We start from the raw sequence: 24811 nt of genomic DNA, 5'->3' as shown, positions 1-24811 counted from the left end.
AGAAAGCATTCAGTTTCTTTTTGCCCCCAACTTTTAATAGAAGCATTTCCCATCTTTTTCTGCTTTCAAGTCACCTGGCCCTGCCTCCTGCTGGCCTTACCACCACCATCACACAGTCCTTACCTTCTCAGTGGACCTGTGCAGGGGCATCATCCTGACCACAAGAAATGGATGCGTTATATTGTTTGTCACTTCCAAATCCAGCACATAGGTACTAAGTGACCACTATGTGCTAGTCCCTGATTTCACAGAGCTGATGCTGCTATGTAATTTCCCTCCCTCTTTAGTTATTGCTGCTAACAGCACAGTTAGTTGAGAAACTGGCCAAAGCCTATAACCAAGAATGGACAGGGGAAGGCTTCCAACCAAAACTGAAACTCCTAAGCAAACATGAAACTGCTCCTGAGGTTTATCACAATTATATTAGGAGAGTTTTTCCTCTCCCATTCCTGTTCTTTCACTTCATCTAATACATTTTCCAAGAGAATAAGCAATAGAAAATAAAATAGAATAAGGTACCTTAAGTTAGTGGATATTCTAAATGATAAGGCATTAATACAGATGAAATGGGTATCTTGGGCTCTTAAAATTAATAAATGCTACATAAAATGTGACATGTAGCTGAATATAAATATATGATGATATAAATACATCAGCATCTGTATTTATATGTACATGATGGTTTTTTTCTTTTGCAAATGAACTTTAGCCATTGGTCATTACAAAGATCAGTGTAATTGTCTTATCCAGGGAAACCTGCTTTAGGAAAATGTGTCCATTTGGAGTACACATTTCCAACAAGTAGGCAGAAGGCTTTGCCCACCTCATGCCAGTTGGGATTGGGAAAGTAGGGGGGATAACTAAATATTCCTTTTAAAAAGGGTTACCACCAGAATTGTCTCACTCTCACAATCCACATTAACAATTTTAAAGGTGAAATGTTTCCAAAGCCGGAAATATACTAAGGCATTGTCTACTGAGGAATAATGGAAAATTCTGCCTACATAAAGAGAATTAATGAAAATCAGAATTTGCATTTTAGAGAACATATTAGGAAAACTTGGCAGAGGTGAAAAGTATTCTCTGTCGTCTTGTTACAGTTTTATTGCCATCATCTCACTTTCTGGTACTTTGCAAAGGAACAGTTCCCCCCGACAAGTACGCTTTGCTCTCAGAGACCTACTTATGTCCTAATGATGCTGCAAATGTGATGGTGAAATCCAGACATTCCGTTTATAGGATGTTCATATTAAAACATAACCGTTCAGTTTCTCCAGCACAGACACCTCCCTGTCTCGTCCAGGTGTCAGTCGTGACGGCCAGAACAAGCGTGGCAGGTGAAGACCACCACTATGGAGTTCCTGCCACCCAGGGCTCTGCTGCCAGGTGACTTCACCCCTGCTCAAGAGATTACAGCAGTTTAGAAGTTCATCCCTGTTTCACCCGACCTTCCCCACTCCCACCCAGCATCACTTCTGCTTAGAGAGCAGAGAAATCACAGAAGTTGGTCCTTGTTGAATGCTGTTGGTCCTGACCGCAGTGGCCACTGGTCCCTAAAATACCATAATCTGGTAAGAACAGAGCCATGCGCAGCACCTCCCAGGAGGCTTGCTTCCATTCCTCCTGACACGAGTTGCCCACCTAGTCAGAAAACTCTCAACCACTGCTGACTGAACGAGGCCTTTTTCTCTCTCTCCCACTCCAAAGATCAGAGCAATAGCCTCCATAAAGCAGGTAGTGTAAAGAAATTGATTATGACTTAACTAACTAGAAGAATAATATAGAGGTATTGCAACTAGCAATCTCATAAGCCCTAACACAATGGTAATATTTACTTTATGCTGCCAGTCCATTCAACTGGCTGCTAACATGTACTTGGGTAACTAACCCAAGAAATGTATAAAGTAAATATTTGGGGTTTTTTGATGATGTTGTTGTTGTTTTTTAAGATGGAGATTCACTCTGTTGCCCAGGCTGGAGTGCCATGGTGCGATCTCAGCTCACTGTAACCTCTGCCTCCTGGGTTCAAGCGATTCTCCTGCTTCAGCCTCCTGAATAGTTGTGATTACGGGTGCCCACCACCACATCCGGCGAATTTTTTTATTTTTAGTAGAGACAGGGTTTATGCCATGTTGGTCAGGCTGGTCTCAAACTTCTGACCTCAGGTGATCCACCAGCCTTGGCCTCCCAAAGTGCTGGGATTACAAGCGTGAGCCACCGCACCTGGCCTAAAGTAAATGATTTTTATAGACTGTTCTCCAACAAACAAACAAACAGTAACCAAATGTCTCAAAATGTTAAGTTTTCTGTTTAAACATACTATTCCAAACATTATATGCTGTGATGTAAGATTGTAATAAAAAGGAAGACCCAGCATCTGGAGTGACACACCTCAAGGAGCAGGAAGCTTGCAGGTGACATGTTCTTTAAAGACACAGGGAGTGTCACAATGGCTATTATAAAAAAGATGAGAGGTGAATGTTAGTGAGGATATGGGGAAAAGGGAACCCTAGCACAATACTGGTGGGAATGTAAATCAATACAGCCATTACTCAAAACAGCATACAGGTTCCTTAAAAAAAAAAAATAGAACTACCATATGATCCAGCAATCCCACTTCTGGGTACATATCCAGAGTTCAAAGAGACATCCACACTCCCATGTTTATTGCAGCATTATTCACAATAGCCAAGTTATGGGATCAATTTAAGTGTCCAGCAATGGATGACTTAACTGTCATCCAATGGATAAAGAAACTGTTGTGTATATACACAAAGAAATATTATTCAGCTGTAAAATAGAAGGAAATCCTGTCACCTGTGACAATGTGGATGAACCTGGAGAACATTATGATAAGTGAAATAAGCCGGCACAGAAAGACAAATACGATGTTCTCACTTACATTTGGAATTTAAAACAGTCAAACAGAGTAGAGATGGTGGTTACTAGAGACTGAGGAGTCAGGGGAAAGAGGAGATGGTGGCCAAAGGGCCTGTTCAGTTAGACAGGAGGAAGAACTGATAAGTATTCAAAGTGAACAGAAAAGACACAAGCAGTGTGACTTTGCTTTGGGTTTTTACTCTCCCTTACTCTAGCACCCTAGCATAGGTATCTTTGGTGCCTTACCCTGAAGTGGAACAAATATAGAAAAGTGGAGATAAGGTAGAGTGGGAAGGATAAATTATTTTTCTTTCTCTATGGCAGTTTTTTTTTTCTTATTCTACTTCAGAAAAGAACCACCTGGAAACAAGCATGAGACTAGAGAAATTGCTAACTGAGCAATTTGAATATTCAGAGGACACCCACCCTATGAGCTTGAATTATGGGATCCTGGAAGGACACTTGATGCCAAATTGGCCTGAAGCAAGTGAAGAAAAAGCCTGAAGAAGTCTGGCCCCTCAAGAATCCAGGATAACTTTTTAAGGAACCCTCTTATTAAGTTCTAGGAATAAAGCCAAGCTTAATCAAGCTGTGAAAAATGGAGAGAAGTTGTTCCTTAGATCTGATTTTCTTTTAAAAACATACTCTCTTGAGCTCCTCTTTGAAGCGAAGACCTTATAATGTTGTTTGAGTTCAACTAAACTGTGCTGGAGTACAGACCTTATTACTTTAGAATCTATGTGTGTATGTGTGTGGTAATATCATTTTCCTTTTTAGGAAACCAGAGCTTATTTCCAAACTCTTACATTTTAGGAATCAAAACGTTTGCAGGTTAAATCCACAACCATAAACATCTGGAATGATGTTAAAGTTCGAATCTAGTCAACTGCCTGAATTGTTTATTCCAATTGCTGTACTTTGATAAATGTAACTACGATACCTACTCAGTTTTCCAGATGTGTTCACTTCCTCATGGTAAGATTCAATTCAACATGTCATAAATCTGAAAGAATTCTTGTTGCCAAGATCAAAGTATTCTAGTCATTTCACAGGAAAACTGATGTATAAGCAAATCGACCATCTAGGAATTAAAGTAATATAAAGCACCAAATCAAGTAAAAAACTACTGATGGGCCAGGCATGGTGTCTCATGCCTGTAATCTCAGCACTTTGGAAGGCTAGAAGGCAGGATTGTTTGAGGCCAAGAGTTTGAGACTAGCCTGGGTAAAATAGCAAGACCCTGTTTCTAAAAATAAATAAATAAATAAATAAACTATTGATAATTATGATAAAAACAAAAGAATAAATCAGAACAGAAGGAAAACAAGGAGAACCTGATGCAAACCAATACCCTTTCCTGGTTGGGTGCAAAAAATAACAATATTTTGCATATAAATAGCCTCACCCAACAAGTAATTTTATGTCTCTTTTTAGAAGAAGATAAATTATCTTTGTAAAAATGTTCCGCAGATGTGCAGTTACTCCCAGATGCATGTGATAGGGCCCAATATTAACTGTGCTTTAGAAATTACAATCTCATAAAGAGAGTGACTTTGCTACCACTGAGATTGGTTTCTTAAAATAGCCAGCTCAACTACTGTTGTCCAGATGTATTATTTTTGTCTTTGTCTATCTCTACCGTGAATTATTTAAAACAGCGTATTCTGTAGTTTGAATATAGCCCACATTTCAAATTAAGTTCACAAAATTTTGTGCTCAATGCACAATTTCTATTTAATAGAAATAGTTCTATAAATCCATAGTATCACTGAAAGGCAATATGAAGCTAAACACAGGAATATTTCTAAAACCCCCATGTTATCCCACGAAAAATTAATCTTTGAACAAAAATATCATGCAAATATTTATTTGCAAAGAATTATGAGCATGATGTAGAAAACCACATTTATAAACAAACTTGTTGGGCTGTTTTAAAAGGCTCTCCACCAACATGGTTCTTTCATGTTGTTTTAATTACTTTTGTAGAAATGTATTGTGTATGCAAGACCTACATGCTTTTTGGCTGGATAGGAAAGCTCCATTTTTAAAAAGTAAAGATGTGTTATAGTATTGCTACTATAGTAATTTATTGAGATCAAATTCTTCCAATAGCTCAGCTACCTCCTACAGGGACAAATTTTCTGAAAAACAAATGGAGCAAATGGAGAAAGAAGGAAGTTCAGATCATAGGATTGGAAACCTAGACATTCACCTCTGCCCTCTCTGAATTACTGGAAATGTTTCAGGTCAAACAATAATTTATGGGCCCTCCTAGTGGTCTTTGATTTCATGATACTGGTTTTTAGGTCTCTAAATCCACTCCAAGGCAATTCTAAGCAAAATTTAGAAGCCCTGTGTGTTTAACATCGCCCGTATCACTTTCCTTGGCTCCACTCTAATTGCCACTTATTCAATAAGCTGGTAAAAATTATAATAGCTGCCACCAAACCAATATATGCACCCATGCCCAACCAATTTATAAATAAGTAGATATTTGTACCCACATAGATATGTTAGACTTACTCTACTATATTTTGACAGTGTGGTCTTATGATGTTATATGGATTGATGTCTCCATTAAAGAAAGTTAATATTTCTGTGACAATTATCTGGGGAAAGGAAGTTCCTCAAACAGAAAATCCAATCTTGGATGACAGACTTTCAATTCATTCACTCGCCCATTCATTCATTCATTGAATATTTATTGAATGCTTACTACCTATCTGGCAGTGTTCTCAGCCCAAATCATTGCCCAAAACTAGAAACTGTATATCCAATTGCCCATTCAGTGTTTCCACAAAAGTACCTAATGGACATCTTTAAGTCTACGTGTGCACAACTAACCTTACATTGCAACTTCCCACCGTGTGCCACCCATTCCTCCCCGTGTCAGCTAATGGCAATTCTATGCTTCCAGTTACACAAACCAAAAGACTTGATGCCTTTCTTCCTTTCACAGTACACATCCTATCTATCAGGAAATCTTGTTGGCTCTTCCTTCAAAATATATCCAGAGACTGACTTCTTTCCACCATTTTAACCGCTGTCACCACGCTCTCATCCACCATCGTCTCTACACCGGCATCTCAGCTTTCACCTTGCCTCCCTATAGTCCGTTCTCAGCACCACCCCACAGATATTTCTGATAAAACTTAAGTTCAAATCATGCCACTCATCTGCTCAACACCCTCCATTGGCTCTGCATTTCACTCAAGAAAAGCCAAACTTCTCATTATGGCCTTTAAGGTTCCCATGACCCCTCATCCCTACCTCTCTGAGATCATCCTTTCTCTTGATGGCAGCCTCTGCACCCTCCCTTTAATTAGCACTCTTCTCTAATTATCTAATAGTGACTAGCTTAACGTCGAGGTGCTAGTTCTTCTCTCTGCCTCCTGCTCTCCCTCTATATATTCATGTGGTTCATTTGTGCACCTCTTTCAAACCTTGTCTTAGATTTCACCTTCTCTATGAGGCTTCCCTTACCACCCTATTTTGCATTGCAAAAATACCCGATTCCACCACCCCCTCCCACAAACATACAAACTCCCCGCTGGAATTTCCAGTCCCCCTTTACCTATCTATCATGTTCTGTAGCATTTATTTCATTCTAACCAAACTTTTTTTAATGTTTTGTTATTGTCTGTTACTTGAAAATGTTTTGTTTTTGTCTCTTTGGCTTCCTGATGTATCCCAAGCATCTGGCATAGGGTGGATGCTCAGTGAAAAAATTCTTCAGTGAAAGAATGTGAGTAAAACAGATGTGATCTCTGCCATTAATAAAGTTACAATCCACAGGAGTGATAACTCCTATCTCTCGAGGCTTTCCCTTGTGGTCGGCATCTCTATGGGCCTAGAGGGGCCTAAATCTGCTATAGGACATCACCAGGCCAGGGAGGAAGAGTGGCTTCTGCCACACATCTGGCCTGGAGCTGCTGGACTACAGCTTGAAGACAGAGTAGTTATTCCTTAAAATCCCAATTACTTAATTTCATGCTCTTATTTCTCTTTACCTTCAGGTATCCGTAAGTGGTTAACAAAATCTTACTTGAATGTTGCTGCTTGCATTTTATTGTGCTCTGAAGAATTCTCAGAAGCAATGTATCGTCAATTACAGTCAGCACAATAAGGGAGGCAGCACTGTCAGAGATGAGCTTAAATGTGGAGTCACAGGGCAAGAGGACTCTACTGAGGACAAGGTCAGCGGGCATCACCCCTCCTCTCTCAACACTGGCTTCTGCACCCTTCCTCTAACTGGAAGAGTTGCCCTATCTGCATGGCTCCACAAGGCCACCCTTGGAAATGGATGGAATTTTCTCAGGTTGCCAGTGGGTTTCCTTAACAGCCTTCATGCTGCACACTGCAAGCAGCGCCATGCACCTCAATCTGCTCTGCTCCACGTGACCTCACCTCCTACAGTGGCTCATATTCAACCTACCCCCAATCTTGTGAAAATTTCTACTTTCTCAGAGAAAGTGGGCTCAAAGAGTCATTAGGAGGTATAATCAATACTTATTAATCCAATGGATTTCTAATGTATTGCTATCTAATGTATTGGTAATGTGACTATCTTGGGTAACCTGGAAGAAACCTGTTGGGTCAGGAGGGCCTTCCAGGCCTCCTAGGCCATGCGTTATTGACATCTCAGGACTCGCCACCATGATAAAGCTCCTTCTCGATGTGGTGCCCTGCTCAAGGAGCTCACATTTGGTGCTTGGGAATATTAATGTTATGGAAAACTCAGGAAGAAAGGAAAACTAGATCATCCAATTTTTTCCTGATGATAAGAAATTGGGGTAAAAGGATAACTAACTGTTTAAAGTCATAAAAGTGCCATTTAACAAAATATTCACATTCTACAAAAATAGTGATTCTCTTCTATGCCTAAGCAATGTAGTCATCTGAAGAAATTCTCTCACTTACTTTTGTAGCCTCCCCAGAGCCTATTACAGTATGTGGCTAAATAGATGCTCAATAAACGTCAACCAAACATCAACCCTACATCTGCTCAGCCAACAAAGTCAGAATACAGAGCTCACATTGTCTCCTCGTACACTAAGGTGTGTTGTACAGTTAGGCCTTTAGTCCCCTAAACAACCAAGCAAACAGGCAAACCATTTTCTCCCAATTAATTGACAGAGGTCAATAACATTATACAACAGGTATGGCTGAGACATTTATTTTCCAGAAGCTAAATCTAATAACACTTGCAATTTCTCTTCGATTTTTTAATTTTAACTTCATTGGAAAACAATTCAGCTATGATTTACTATAGAACTATACTTGGTAAAGTCCTGGACTGCAAACCTATAAATTTTCAACCGCATTGAAATCCTGCCAACTTGTTTTACATTTCTTTCAGGTCTTCTCAACTTATCTCTTCTAATGCTGTCTTAAAAGGAAGAGTCACTGGTATGACATCAGTTCAAAATTCTATCAAGTTTAGGCACACAGAACATAAGCTTTCTGATTTGTTATTTTATTTCAGAAATGTAACAAGTCTAAACTGGAACTATACGTGTAAAATTAACAATGCATTTTTAACAAGACAGCATAAAAATGTAAAATATTTTATTAATGATTTTTATATTGAGTACATGGTGAAATAATAATGTTTTAGACATAGTGGGTTAAATAAAGTATATTACTGAATTTAAAAAATATTTCAATAGAGTAAATTCAGGGTTTTTTTTTTTTTAATCATTTTTGTGCCACGGATCTCTGTAAGAGTTTGGTCAAGTCAATAGATAAATGAATACAATAAAATACATAGAATTTAAAAGAAAATCAAATATTATTAGTTTTTACATGCCAATACAGAGATTTCTATTGCCTGAAATACAAATCTGTGAATGGGGTCTTAACTATTCAGATTATAACTGTTGTAGAGTACCATCTCTAATATGCCTAGATTGACTTAAAATTTAATAGATGATTAATGATTTAGCAATTGAAGTTACAGGTTATAAAATAGACATGGTAATATTTACACTTTGTTAAATAAAAAATTGTTTATGACACTTGTTCACTAAAGACGGTAAGGAAGATGTTATTCAAGAGAGATTCCTGCAATGAAGGTTTTGCACTGGGGAAAAGAGATGGGGCTCAACTCCAAATACAACAAAGACAAGTAAGGATTTATAGCAAGGAACAGAGTCAAGGTCAGTGGAGGGAACATTACCAAGATAAAATATCAAGGCCAGGGAATTCTTGAGAGCTGGACTCATAGGATTCTTGCTGATGACGGGCCAAGGTAGTAAGTTATAAAGAGTGAGAGGATAATGAATTTGATCAGACATGGAGGGTGATCAGATTCCAAAGGCAGGGGATTTTTCACTAACCTGACTGTATTAGTCCATTTTTACACTGCTATGAAGAAATGCCTGAGAGTGGGCAATTTATAAGGTAAAAGAGGTTTAATGGACTCTTTTCACATGGCTTGGAAGGCCTCACAATGATGACAGAAGGTGAATGAGGAGCAAAGTCATGTCTTACATGTGGCACGGGCGGGAGTGTGTGTGCAGGGGAACTGCCCCTTATAAAACCATCAGATCTTGCAAGACGTATTCAATGTCATGAGAACAGCATGGGAAAACCTGCCCCCATAATTCAACTACCTCCCACTGAATCCCTCCCATGACACATGGGAATTATGGGAGCTACCATTAAGATGAGATTTGAGGGGGACAGAGCCAAACCATATCACTGCCCTAGCAGGATTCTTGCTAAAACTGAATGAAGTGGGCCAATGACAGAGCCCAAGGACAATACCTAGATAGAAAGAGGATTCAGAGGAGTCTGACTCAAATTTGGTCAAGGAGTGAATTTTTGTCAGTCTAAATAAATAAACTTGGCGGCCGGGCGCGGTGGCTCAAGCCTGTAATCCCAGCACTTTGGGAGGCCGAGACGGGCGGATCACGAGGTCAGGAGATCGAGACCATCCTGGCTAACACGGTGAAACCCCGTCTCTACTAAAAATACAAAAACTAGCCGGGCGAGGTGGCGGGCGCCTGTCGTCCCAGCTACTCGGGAGGCTGAGGCAGGAGAATGGCGTAAACCCGGAGGCGGAGCTTGCAGTGAGCTGAGATCCGGCCACTGCACTCCAGTCCGGGCGACAGAGCGAGACTCCGCCTCAAAAAAAAAAATAAATAAATAAATAAATAAATAAATAAACTTAGCAATCTTGGCGTTAGTCTCTCTTGGAGGACCATCCTTATACTGTGCTTGGTTTGCCACATAGTGAGTCTCCTGTATCAATATGACGCAGACTCAAACTTTTCCAAATTCCTCCCAAATCAAGTTAACTTTAATTCACTGAGAAGTTCGTGAGAATGTTTAGGTAAAGTTGCAACAGGGTGCTCTCGTTTCTATATAAACGGCTTTCTTCTATCACCTGAAATTTTATATATTTTTCCCCTTCTCTATAAATATCTGGAATATATCAGTGAATAAATAAATGATCTTTCTTCTTGCTTTTCTCCTCTCAGCCAGATAAAACCAGTGAAAAGATTCTCTTGGTCCTTGTTCTCTTGAAGGACGAAGGTGCAGCTCTCTGTGACTTGGCATAGTTTGGGTCTAGGAACTGCTCTAGAGAAGACTTGTGGCCTTCTTATCAGAGACACTTTCTAGAATTACTGAGGTCTTAAGGTACTGCCTGAGGTGGAGATGACAGCAGAAAAGGTAAATGAAGTTGAGAGTTAGTTAATAATAATAAAATTTATTTATAACTTACCTATAATAATTATCATCATTATTATAAATATATTGAGTTCACTTGTTGAGTAATATTAAATGTAATATTTGTGGGACATGTCCTAATTTTGAATTTTATTGAAAGATAGTATGTATATTTCATGTATTTGTACATGCATATGCAAAGTTTTTTCAACAAATATTCTTAAGTGCCTACTCAGTGTCAGACACTATGTAAACTGTTATTCACCTATTAAGTTTATCTTATTGCCCTGGGAACTCTGGAAACACACCAAATTTAAAACATTAAAACTATGTTGATGTGCTCCACCCAAATAAGCTTCTACATATTCCAGCTCTAATTCTATTCAGCACAAAATTTCTAGCAGTAACAGTGGCTATTATCATTTAGGTTTCAAATATATTGTAATTACATATTTAAAACTCAATCACCAAAATCTCACCATTAGAAAATTGTAAAAGGTATGAAAATGTCAGCCCCCAAAACACAATAATTTAGCAATTTAAAAGTGAAAGCATAAATTTGCTGGAGAAAGTAACATTTTACCTTGGCTCTTGTTTGCCTTCTGAAGAAAGGAGTATGGGTGGTTAATTTTTAGGCAAGGCTGTTTCCATTTTGTTTTACCAATTAAAAATATGCTAATTAACCCTGGAGTTCAAAGACTTTTACCAAAAGGGATATGATGGGGTCATTCCCATGCTTGCAGTTTATCTGGTTGATAGCATGGCTTATAATTGTGAGAAACAGAAAATACTCAAATGAATGCACACCTCCCTAGGACATTTCACAGTGTCTTTCAGCATAGCAATAAAATTAAACAACTCCCTACATGTATGTTATGAATAGGGTCTTTTGGTAAGTAAAGATGATTTGTTTCTAACACCAAAGCCAGTATCTCACTTTCTGGAAAGATAACTGAACCCAACAGCTATTGGTTGGTTAGAATTTACTTTACATTATTTTCAAAATGTCAAAAAAGAAATTACTTTTTTCTTCTTGCCTGTTATTTTTCCAGTTCGTTTTAAAAACAAAGTGTTCATTTGGGGCCATGACAGCTAAAATAGAAATGTCTTTGGCATAAACTCAGCTCTCTAGCCTGCAGGCAAAATGTAAAATTGTTGTTAAATTGGAGTGGACCAGAAAGCGGATGATAAAACTCGTCCATGGAACTTCTGTTAATAACAAACATTCGTCCCGTGACACGTACTCTAAGTAACAACACATGATAGGGGATGGATGTGTCACTGTCCTAAACAGCAGGTTTTCGTGCCTGTAAGGCAACAGGTCAAGTTCACCTACCCCTTCAGTTGTGGCTTCCTATAATCTGTTGGGGTTTTCATTAAATGTCCTTTGTTTAAACTTGGAAAGACTTGGGAAGACAATTCTCAGGTATATGGGTCTAGGTTGATCTGCCTTTAGAGTTTTAGAAGCAGCTTGGGTCGTTGTGTCTGGTTCTATTTTCAACTGCAGCAGCATTTGCTGTTTCCTAAAAGTCATGCCATTTAAGCATTTTGCCTCCATTTCTTTTTCACTCAGTAGTCAGAAAGAGAGAGGAGGTAATTCTGAAAAAGGCAGATAGATGGTAGGAGAAGGGACCATGTTGATACCAGATAAAACCAGTGAAAAACCAGTAGAGGCAGTAAGGCCTTCCCATTTTCTGGCATTGTTTCATCGTATTTACTGAATCTAAGACATCATGGATGGTGAAATACACCATTATTTTATGCACTGACCAAAACTCTCCTTGACCAAACTTCAGTCAGGTTCCTCTGAGCCCTCTTCCTAACTAAGGTCTCAGCCTGGCTTCCACCCTTGCTGGACCTGCAAAGCCCAGCTGCAGCAAGAATCCTATTTAGTTTATCAAAACTTCCCGTACATACTCTTGATGTCTCTTCTTAGTCTAGTTTTCATCCACTGAACCCCCCCGCCCCTGCTACCCTGTTCCTTAGCTGTACCTCCCCACTTGTCCTTGCTGTATTCAGAATTGAGCTCAGTCTTATACTGAGGTTTCTTTTCCCATATTGCAATCGCTCCTAAATAAAATGTGTTCCAACTGCTTTAAATACTGTCTGGCTCAGGTTCTCTTTACAGAAAAGAGGATACATTTCCAATCAATCCCAGATGCAAAACCTTAATGATAGTCCTCTGTGAAGCCTGGGTGGGCCACACAACCTTTGTCCGGAAATTTCTTTTTATCTACTACAAACTATTTGGCATTTTCTCTTGCCTTTGGTTGCACCGCTTGGCCTGTAATAAGAATTCTTTTGTACTTACCTCAGTAACAAAATGTAACAAAGCCTCATAGACCTGTAAGATTTCCCCTTCTTAGATCTCCTAAAGCACTTGGATCCTCTTTCCAAGAAAAGAAGGAAAGGCAGTCATTACTCCTACAAGGAACTTTTGCTTCACTAATATCAAAGTCATGGCAAGTTGCTGTTTCCTTGTCTTTCTGCATATTAAAGTCACTTTTTGTGTCAATACTGAGTAATGGCATAATCTTATTGAAGATGTTTTAAATAGTAACTTAAAACCAATGCCTTTGTTGGTGTTGCACCTTTCCAATGCTAGATATAAAACCAATTGATAAAACAACATAAACAGTTATGACCAAGTTTGCAGGCAGTACCCACTTAACTCCCCATGGCTGCTGCCCAGTGACAGCAAATTTAAGATGCCTCCCAATTTTAGAGATGTCAAAATATGAGAGAAATGTTTATGACAGAATTCGTGCCACACAGTGTTACCCATTCACACATTGTACAGGAGTGGTAAACTCAAATGCTCACAGGGACAATTAAATCAGGTATGTCAGCCCAACTCTATGTAAGAAACATGTACCCTCTACACCAAATATTTATTTCACTTTTAACAGAAGCATGGCTTCAAAGGAATATTGAATACTATAAAAAAGCACCAAGCCCCTGTGGTGGCTTCACAATAGGGAACTAGAGAAAACTGAGGAATGCATGTCTCATCTAAAGGAAGCAGATACCACACAGCTCAGATCAAACATTATCATGTCAGTCATCCTTAAGACTTTGGAGGCAGTATTGCCCAGTCTTCTGACTTTTGAAGATAAATAGGAAATCTGAATTTGTAGGTGAAATCCCTTAAAAATTCACTCAAAAAATTTAAAATGCCAGGCACGCCTCACAAAGCAAATCTACATAACACATTTGGTTCCTTGTTCACCAATTTGTGGCCTATGTAAGATACAGCTAACATGCATGGGTCACCCATGTTCTAAACATCACCATTTGTCCCATGGCTACGTTTAATCCAAAAACTATCAGCATGACTTGAAAGGTAATCATATCATGGTAACAGTTAAGCATGAGGGCATAATAGGTGCCAGTAGAAATACTCCATCAGAAGAGTCATTTGTAGTTCATTTTAGATATGTTTTTTCTGTCTATATGTAATAAAACCAATTCACTAGAAGGATTTCAAGTTTGGAACTGAGAACCAGCAGTTTTTCAGAAAGTAAAACTTGATTGTTTTTAAGGCACAAAGTATTCGTTTAAGAATGAGAATTCCTGCTCTCATTCCCGTTCTGATGCTGCTTGGTGCCCCTTGAAAGGCAACCTCACCACAGCGGACGTGTTGCTATGAACCTCCCAGCTCTCTTGGGGCTGTGTGAGGGGAAGCCCAGACCGAGGACCCAGAAGACCTGGAAGTGGAGGATACAGCTGAATACTGGCAAATACCCTTTGCGTTGTCCTCTGCTTCCCAAGCCTCAGAAACACGACTTTTTTTTTCCTCTAGGAAAAGGGAGATGGGAGAATGAAGAAATAGAGACTTACTATGGCTCGACTTACTTCATTCATCTCTGATTTAAAAGCTTGGAGTCAGCCAAGATGCTGAATCCTGAACATACCTGCCCTCATAATGGACTTATGACATCCTCTAAGGGTACTTGATTTTCTAGGACTCAATTTTACTACCTGTAAAATGAGCAGATAAGATTAAAAAGGTGGTTTTTCTCCCATTCTGTAGGTTGCCTGTTCACTCTGATGGTAGTTTCTTTTGCTGTGCAGAAGCTCTTTAGTTTAATCATATCCCATTTGTCAATTTTGGCTTTTGCTGCCGTTGCTTTTGGTGTTTTAGACATGAAGTCCTTGCCCATGCCTATGTCCTGAATGGTACCACCTAGGTTTTCTTTTAGGGTTTTTATGGTATTAGGTCTAACATTTAAGTCTCTAATCCATCTTGAATTAATTTTCGTATAAGGAGTAAGGAAAGGATCCAGTTTCAGCTTTCTACTTATGGCTAGCCAGTTTCCCAATCTACTCATCTGACAAAGGGCTAATATCCAGAATCTACAAAGAACTCAAACAAATTTACAAGAAAAAAACAAACAACCCCATCAAAATGTGGGCAAAGGATATGAACAGACATTTCTCAAAAGAAGACATTCATACAGCCAACAGACACATGAAAAAATGCTCATCACCACTGGCCATCAGAGAAATGCATATCAAAACCACAATGAGATACCATCTCACACCAGTTAGAATGGCAATCATTAAAAAGTCAGGAAACAACAGGTGCTGGAGAGGATGTGGAGAAATAGGAACACTTTTACACTGTTGGTGGGATTGTAAACTAGTTCAACCATTATGGAAAACAGTATGGCGATTCCTCAAGGATCTAGATCTAGATGTACCATATGACCCAGCCATCCCACTACTGGGTATATACCCAAAGGATTATAAATCATGCTGCCATAAAGACACATGCACACGTATGTTTATTGCGGCACTATTCACAATAGCAAGGACTTGGAATCAACCCAAATGTCCATCTGTGACAGACTGGATTAAGAAAATGTGGCACATATACACCATGGAATATTATGCAGCCATAAAAAAGGATGAGTTTGAGTCCTTTGTAGGGACATGGATGCAGCTGGAAACCATCATTCATAGCAAACTATCACAAGAACAGAAAACCAAACACCGCATGTTCTCACTCATAAGTGGGAACTGAACAATGACATCACTTGTACTCGGGAAGGGGAACATCACACATCGGGGCCTATCATGGGGGCAGGGGGGAGGGATTGCATTGGGAGTTATACCTGGTATAAATGACGAATTGATGGGTGCTGACGAGTTGATGGGTGCAGCACACCAACATGGCACAAGTATACATATGTAACAAACCTGCACGTTATGCACATGTACCCTAGAACTTAAAGTATAACAATAAAATTTTAAAAATTAAAAAAAAAAGGTGGTTTTTCATCTTTTCATCTGTGCTCTGCAAAACTTTAGGGACTCAGATAATTTGTTTAAGGAGAGGGACTTGGTTTTATGTCACTTGCATTTGGTCTTAAGAGTGAAGCTTCCATTTAATAGGAAAAATACACCTTAAAAAATGCAGTGTTTGAAAACCACTGGCTAGATGACCTAAGCGATCTGTAACGAGGCCTCTCCAGCTCTGACCCTTTGTAATTACAAAATTTCTTCAACTGGCATGTACTTTTCAATACTGTGTTCACAAGGCAAAATGCAGAGACATTTTTCGACTAAAGAATAACTCCAGTTTTGCCCAAAATATGAGTCAACATGAAAATTCTGGCAAGGCTAAGTATGAAAAGGTATAAATGGCTTTGATTTCTTTTCTTCCAAAAGAAGCTTTCTTTTTTCAGATTTTTTAAGAGATGACAGGCAAAGAGTATGAGTCTGGGAAAGTAGCTTGCACTAGAAAAAAGGAGACCTTATGTCTATTCATTGTCAAACACGTACTCCTTGATTTTGCATATACAAATGAAGAAGAGAACTGGGAAATTCTCAGCATTTAAAGGTTCTGGACCATTTTCTTCTGGAAATGCAGGAAATTGCAATTAAAATAAACTCCACTATGCAAACCAGGCATAAATCTGACTACTCCTTAAACATACCCAGGTATTTCCCACTCTTTCTGCTTTGCCTGAAATCTCCCTCAGCCCCCTCACTCTAAATCCAGGTCACATCCAGGTCAAATGGAATGGTGAGTCCATTTCCCATCTCTTTTTTCCTCAGCCCCTTTCTTCTCAACTCCTGTAGCACCTGTCATCTTTTTTATTTCTATTTTTGGTTTAAACAACAGGAATTCTTTTCTCACTGTTCTAGAGGTTAGAAATCCAAGAGCAAGGTGTCTGTAGGTTTGGTATCCCCTGAGACCTCTCTTCTTGCTTGCAGATGGTGCCTTCCTGCTGTGTCCCCAAGTGGCCTTTCCTCTGTGTACATGCCCCTGGTGTTCCAATTGTCTTTTATACTTACTTTCTACAAATGGCTAGTTTTGTCAAGTCCATATGGACATACATATGGATAACTTTTATCCTCATACTCCTGAAGTTAGGGCCCACTTCTGCTTTTGTGTGTGTGTGTGTATTCTTCACGGTTTCTTGCACATATGTAAATAGGTAATCAATAAATCAGTTGAAGGATTAAATGAATAATTTTTGCATCTATGGGCAAAAGCACTAGTATTACCATATGAGGGATGACACTATGGGCTCAATAATATGGCACTTTGAGAAAAAATGAAAACAACCCAGTTGTTCATATGGTGGTAGGAGACTAGATAGTATCATGGCAACAGTGCTTACCATGTAACAGAGAGTGAAGAAAGTAAGATGTCGGTATAATGCTACAAGTTTAATCATATGTCTAAAGAAAACTCATACTTAAAAACCTAGAAGATAGCTCAAAAGAATGTTTAGGATGAATGGTTTTAGAGTAGTGTTTCCATTTTTTTGAAGAGTTAATAATGAGGCTTATATTATTTTTAAAATGAAAAATATAAAAGTGAACATGTTTTAAATTTTTTTGCTAAAAGTGGTATAAAATCAGTGGAATTTTGTTATAACAGAATTAGAGCCCCCATATGACTGACGTTTTTAGAAGAAATCATTTTATAGCAAATGTCCTTTTTTGGTAGTTCATAGGCTAAAAGCTGCTAAGCCCCTTCCGGAGGTTTCATCATGGGACTTCTTCTCCATAAATTCCATTTCATAGAGAACGGTGTTGCACCAACATGTCTGTGTCTTGCTACCAAAGAAAATTTCATAAGCATACTGACCAATTTGTTTCCTAGTGTACGTTTATCCTCATTAAGAGAACAGAGAGCTTTAAAAAATACGGTAATTATCTTAGATGTGTCTAAAACACTTTCATGTTTGAAGCCGTGGCCTGGATTAGGTCCTGAAAGATCCAATCTAGCAAAAGCAACAAAGTCTACTAGTAACCCAGGGAAAAGCCTCAAAACATTTTGTCCTCTGGCAAGTACTGACCTGGATCTGGTGGTTGACAAGCCACTAGACAGCATTTCCAGGGATGGGGGCATGTCTGCTCCTGACCCAGCTTTAAAGGAGTATGTGTGTGTGGTGTGTGTGTGTGTTTATTTTAAGAGAGTATACTTCCCCAAAGATAAAAAATGGAGATAGGATACTTTACCACTTTTTAAAAGAAGAACCCAGTTACTTCACAAGACTTGCCCAAAGGAATGTGTCTAAAATAACACATTCCACCTCATATTTCTACAGCTTGAAATACACACAAATTATCCCAAACTCATCTTCTTACCTCAATTCTGTTACTGCCCCTACGTCACCAAGAAAATGTCCCGTGGAACAAAATAAAATTCTAATGTAATCTCTTTCCAGCTCTTTGCTGTGTGACATAGTCCCATGGAATTATGTACCTTCACAAATCTGTTGTAGACTTCCTGGAAACTTTTTCATTTTCTTGATTACAAAAACAGCCTTTCCCACACCCTTTCCCTTTCTCCTACCTTTTTTCTACATCGGATGCAGATGTACGGGTCAGAGTTACAGAAGCCATATTGCAATTAGGAAGGAACAGCTGAAAGGAATGCAGAAATCTTGGATCTAACATTGTAAAATTGCTGAATTTAACTGAATTACCCAGTTCCTCCATTTGTTTTTCTGTTTGTCTGATTCGTTCCCCACTGTTCTTGAGCCCCCATGTGAAAACACATCAATTTGCAGACATGCCTATGATGCACATTGCATTACACCAGTGTTTACCAGTGTATGTGTCCTCAGAATATGTGTTTGATGATATAATCCACCAAAATAGTGGGATGAAGACATGGTATAGAGATAATTTTGTGATCAATATATTTGGGAAAAAAGGATACTCTGTTCCCCTTCTAGAGCTTCACAATGCATATAAAACTGTTACAGACTTTGAAAAGGAGAAATACTGTTGCAGAGAAATCTAAGCAACATTCAGAAGCTTCCCAATTTTATTGACCAAGGAACTAATATTAAAATTAATCCCTTTGTCATCTACAGTGTGTCCCTCAGAATTAGGGTTCTGAGGACCATGTGTGGGAACCACTGTACTACATCCATCCATAATTATTTTAATAATTATCATTTTATGCTTTCTTATTTACAAATGATCCACATGTTCTGACAAATTTTAGATAAACTCCTAGGAATTCAAACCAATGGAAACGTTGACACATACCAGACAAAGGCAGGTATAATGAAATATGTGATTACTTCTGGCTAGTTACAAATTCCCCATTTTCTTTGGCTAGCAGATGCTGTCATTGACACTGTCAGCAATTATAACCTACATCTGCATTTCTGGATGAGACAACTCTTCTCAGGCAAAGTGCTTCAGACCTGTATTCCTCGATGAGTCTTTGCTGCTCTTCTCTGTGAGGACAATTGCTGAGGTTCTGGGAAACCAGCGATTCTCTTGAATCTATGATATATTTGGTTTGTCATGTGTTCTTAAGGTCCTTCTTCACCTTTCTTGCTGAACCTGCTTTCCCTTTGGGTAGAGTTTGTTCTCTTGGCAGAGAACAAACTTCCCTCCAGTTTGTTCTCTGACAGACCTCCAAGGAACTGTAGGTTGTAATCAACCACCCCCAACATCCTTTTCCAAATTACTTACTCTGTGCCATGAGCCCAACTGTAGCTATCGGGGTGTGTTTGTTTTTTTCCTTTGCTCTCTTCACATTGTCTCAATTTTTGAGCCAGAATAATTTAAGCACTAGGGTCTTGTCGGGTTTTGCAACCATGAAAAGCCTTACAAAGTCTAGGCGTTTTGCCAGAAATCTAAACTTTGCTGAACTATGTTAAAAGGTTAAGCGTTTCACAGAGTTCGGCCTCCTCCACCCCCACCACACTCCCTGCCTCTGCCTTGTTGGTAAATGTCTGCGTTATCAAGAAATGGAATAACTAATAATGTGCTGGATAGAACATTTTCAATCATCACACTGTGACCACAGTTGTGTTAAAACCCCCAAACAAATGTTATTCACACTTCTCTCCTTAATCAAAAAGCTGAGGACAGAGAGTCATTGTTGTCATTTCAAGATGAAATGCTACACACTTTCCATAAAATGTAAGTTTTAAAATAAAGCTCTTATCAATTATTTGTAAAAATTTCTATGTTAACCAAACAGCTTCACTAAAATGAATGTTAATGAATAAAAATAAATCACAACCTTTCCAGACTGGAGAGAAGTACTGGTTCCTTGGTCCCTAGTTTTGAAAGCTCCCTGTGATTATTTCCTGGAACACCAAAAGCTGGTTTACTCTTAGGATGCTTCCAAGGTTTTCAAGTGCACAGTCAACAAGTCTAATGAAGAGAAAGGAAATTTAAAAATGTTTGGGAATTATCCTGGGTCCCCTTGTTTCCATAGCCCACATCACAGCTAAGAGTAACTGCTGTCAACTTCTCTGACAAAAGAGTTCCCACATTTGTCTAGTTCTCTCCATCCCCACTGTGGCCATCCTGATCCCAGTCACTACCCTCTCTTGCTTGGACTCCCATAATAATATCCTAACTGGCCTCCTTTCATCCACTCTGCCTCCATTTTCCCAGAGCAGCCAGGCCATGAGGTCACCAGTGCCTTAAGATAAAAACACAAGCGTCTTACCTTGTTTTATTCAGCCTCATCTTAAAGCACCGAAGTCTCACCACTTGGGGGCCTTCTTTCTTTGCTGCAAATATACCAAGCTTATGTCTGACTGAACCACTGTGGGGCATGCCCTTCTGTCATCTTTGGCTGGCTGGCTCCCCTCTGTCCTCAGTTCTCAGCTAGTGGTGTCTCCCTAGGAGAGCCTTTCCCAGCCTCACAATCTAAAATCTCTCCTCCTCAGACCCTCTGTTATTCTCTACATAATCCACTTTTTAAATATTCCACCGGATACTTTCTCTATCTAATATTTTTTCTATTAATCACCTGTCTTCTTTTTTTTTTTTTTTTTTTTTGAGACGGAGTCTCGCTCTGTCGCCTGGGCTGTAGTGCTGTGGCTGGATCTCAGCTCACTGCAAGCTCCCCCTCCCAGGTTTATGCCATTCTCCTGCCTCAGCCTCCCGAGTAGCTGGGACTACAGGCGCCCGCCACCTCACCCACCTAGTTTTTTGTATTTTTTAGTAGAGACGGGGTTTCACCGTGTTAGCCAGGATGGTCTCGATCTCCTGACCTTGTGATACGCCCGTCTCAGCCTCCCAATAATCACCTGTCTTCTAACTGCCTTCACTGGTCATGAGCAAGAATCATACCTAGTTTACTGACATATCTCCAGCACCTGTAATAGTGCTTGGGGCACCAGAAGAACAAGATAAATATGTATTGAATGAATACATGAGCAAGACCAGAATAAGAAATTGGGTGCTTGCTGCAGCTCCTGTGGCTTAGCTGTTGAAAGGTGTAACACAAACAGTTATTAGGTACTTTTGGGTAATGGTCTGTCAGGGACTGGACATCTCGATAGATGTTTTAGGGGTGTGCCATGCACATTTGCCAACTGAACCAGAGAAAATACAGTATTTACAGGCACATAAGAAGCTATGTTTGTCTTCTTTTGTGGGAATATTTGTGTCTTTGTCATTTTCAGTATAATCTTTCCAAGACAATCTCCTAAGAAGAAATTTCCCTAAACAAAGAGTATGTATTCTTGCTTAATGTGCTAAGGTAAATGACTGGGGGATTTTTGCTAGATTGTCACAACTTTATAAGGAGTTTATGAATACTTGATTAAGTAAAGTAACCTAGTGCCCTTACTTCTCATCAAATAGCCAACTTACATGACTCATATGCATAGGTTGAAAATTACATCTGCAATCAAAGATCAGAGGCAAAATTGGTCACTGGAAACTACTTAATACATCCTTGGCTTCTAAGCTGGGCTTCATCTAAAGCCAGGATTAACAACAGAAAGCATGACCAGAATGGAATGTGAGGTTTGAACACTGAGGAGAAGATGTCCCCAGGGCTGTGAACTGCCTTTGGTCAGCAGCCCTGGGAGCCAGGCTTGTTTCAGTCTAATGCAATTTTGCTCTCATGATCAATGGGATGGGAGGAAAACTGGGTGAGGGAACACACTGAAATATGTTTTATAAGATAAGAGAAAAGAGAAAGATCATGTAAGGTCACTTCTGAGAGAATGAAGATAATTGCAAATGTATTGATAGAATAAAGAGCGAGGAAATAGGCTGCCTCCAGTTTCATACGTAATAGAGCTTATAGAAGGCACAACTTTTTTGAGATTCATGCCTCCACAGAGGAAGCCAAAGTAGAACCTGATCTGATAAAATTAGTGTCCTACCATTGATCATACTGTATGTAAAGATACTAGATGATAATAAGGATAAGCAACTTCCTACTCCTAAACTCTTACAAGAGGAAGCATAGGATAAGGAAAAGGATTGCAATCCTTTTTGAAGAATAACATGAAAAGAAAAATTATAGACCTGGATCAAAGAGGGTACCTCTATCTTTACTTATTTATTTAATATGTATTTATTGGGCAATACTTTGTGCCAGGCATTGCATCTGGTACCAGGTACATAAAGATAACTAAGTCACAGATCTTGAAAATAGATTCAGGAAAATACGGACTATAGCAAGTCCTACACAAGTTGAGGGTGGTTGCAGCAGAAGTGTCAGGCCAAAGAGGGACTGTTAGGTGAGAAGGGAGAAATATAAGCCTGGGAAGGCCCCAAGTCATTTCTGAAAATATTGATTAAATACAGGCATACCTTGTTTTATTGCACTTTGCCTTATTGTACTTCACAATACTGCAATTTTTACAAATTGAAGGTTTGTGGCAACCCTGCAACTGCCAACTCTGTGAGACCTACGTTTCTAATGGCATGTGCTCACTCTGTGTCTTTGTCACATCTTAGTATTTCAAACGTTTTCATTATCATTATATCTGGTATAGTGATCTGTGATCACTAGTCTTTGGTGTTACTATTGTAATTATCTGGGAGCATCAGAAGCCATGCCCATGTAAGACAGTGAACTTAATCTATAAATGTTGTATTTTTATTGCTTCACTGACTGGCAATTCCCCCATCTCTCTCCTGCTCCTTAGGCCTCCCTGAGACACAATAACTGAAATTAGGCCATTTAATAACCACGCAACTATCTCTAAGTGTTCAAGTAAAAGGAAGAGTTGCACATCTCTTGTTTTAAATAAAAAGCTAGAAATGACTACGCTTAGTGAAGAAGGCATGTCGACAGCCAAGACAGGCCGAAAGCTAAGCTTCTTGAGCCAGACAGTTAGCCGAACTGTGAATACAAAGGAAAGCTTCTTGAAGGAAATTAAAAGTGCTACTCCAGCAAACACATGAATGAGAAAAAACAAATGAGAAAAAAACAAAACAGGCTTATTGCTGATATGGAGAAAGTTTGAGTTGTTTGGATAAAAGATCAAACCAGTCACAATATTTTCTTAAGGCGAAGCTAAATCTAGAGCAGGAACCTAAGTCTAGTTAATACTAAGAAGGTTGAGAGAGGTGAGGAAGCTGCAGAAGAAAAATTTGAAGCTAGCAGGGGTTGGTTCATGAGGTTAAGAAAAGAAACCATCTCTATAACGTAAAAGTACAAGGTGAAATAGCAAGTGCTGATGTAGAAGCTGCAGCAACTTATCCAGAAGATCTAACTAAAATAATAGATAAAGGTGGCTAGACTGAACAACAGATTTTCAATGCAGATAAAACAGCTTTATATTGGAATAAGACATCATTTAGGACTTTTATAGCTAGAAAAGAGAAGTCAAAGTCTCAAAAGACAGGCTGACTCTCTTGTTACAGGCGAATGCAACTGGTGACTTTAAGTTGAAGCCAATGCTCGTTTACCATTCTGAATGTCCTAGGGTTCTGTCTTGGTTCATTTCTGTTTCTATAAAGAAATATACAAATCTGGGTAATTTGTAAAGAAATCAGGTTTAGTTGGCTCATGGTTCTGCAATCTGTATAAGAAGCATAGCACCAACATCTGCTTCTGGTAAAGACCTCAGACTGCTTCCACTCATGGTAGAAAGTGAACAGGAGCAGGTAGAGATCATATGGGGAGAAACAGGGAGAAAGACAGAGAGAGAGACAGACAGACAGAGAGAGAGAAAGAGAGAGAGAGTAAGCAGGGAGGGAGGTGCCAGACTCTTTTTAACAACCAGCTCTCATGGAATGAATAGAGCAAGAAGACACTCATTAGCGTGAGGATAGCATCAAGCCATTCTGAGGGATCTGACCCCCACAATCCAAACACCTCCCACCAGGTCCTACCTCCAACACTGGGGATCAAATTTCAACATGAGGTTTGGAGGGTCGCATATACAAATTATATAGTAAGGCTTTAAGAATTATGCTGGCCAGGTGCAGTGGCTCATACCTGTAATCCCAATACTATGGCAGGCCAAGGTGGGCAGATCACCTGAGGCCAGGAGTTCAAGACCAGCCTGGCTAACATGGTGAAACTCTACCTCTACTAAAAATACAAAAATTAGCCAGATGTGGTGGCATACCCTTGTAACCCCAGCTACTCTGGAGGCTGAGGCAGGAGAATCGCTTGAACCCAGAGACAGAGGTTACAGTAAGCAAAGATTGCACCACTGCACTCCAGCCTGGACAACAGAGCAAAATTCCATTTCAAAAATAATAATAATAATAGACAATGATAGACAAATAGACAATAATAATAATAGACCAAAGAGTGAAATCATGACTGAACTCCCATTCACAATTGCTACAAAGAGAATAAAATACCTAGGAATGCAACTTACAAGGGATGTGAAGGACCTCTTCCAGGAGAACTACAAACCACTGCTCAAGGAAATGAGAGGGCAAAAACAAACAGAAAAACATTCCACGCTCATGGAGACGAATAATCAATATTGTGAAAATGGCCATATTGTCCAAAGTAATTTATAGATTCAATGCTATTCCCATCAAGCTACCA

Source organism: Piliocolobus tephrosceles, chromosome 3 (assembly GCF_002776525.5).
Source record: "Piliocolobus tephrosceles isolate RC106 chromosome 3, ASM277652v3, whole genome shotgun sequence".
Classification (NCBI taxonomy): Eukaryota; Metazoa; Chordata; class Mammalia; order Primates; family Cercopithecidae; genus Piliocolobus; species Piliocolobus tephrosceles.
Note: the sequence above shows the minus strand (reverse complement) of the source record.